Below are 283 nucleotides of genomic sequence, written 5' to 3' on the forward strand. Positions count from 1 at the left end.
TATTTACAGTCAAACCCCAATTTTTTTCTAGTAGATATCCATCTCCAGTTTATGGAGTTATGATTATTTTCTTTTCTTCTTTCTTCTGTATTTTGTAAGTTTTCTGCAATCACCATGCACTATTTTCATAATCACAGAAATTTTATTTTAATGTTAATTTGTAAATACTTTCTTGTAATTAAAAAACAGCAGATCAATAAGCAAAATTCATCCCCAAATATTTTTTAAACATTGAAAGTTTTTGTTTAAAATATTGTTTTGTGTTCATTATCAATGCAACAGA

This window comes from Galeopterus variegatus, unplaced genomic scaffold (assembly GCF_000696425.1).
Source record: "Galeopterus variegatus unplaced genomic scaffold, G_variegatus-3.0.2 Scaffold28277, whole genome shotgun sequence".
In the NCBI taxonomy this organism is placed as follows: domain Eukaryota; kingdom Metazoa; phylum Chordata; class Mammalia; order Dermoptera; family Cynocephalidae; genus Galeopterus; species Galeopterus variegatus.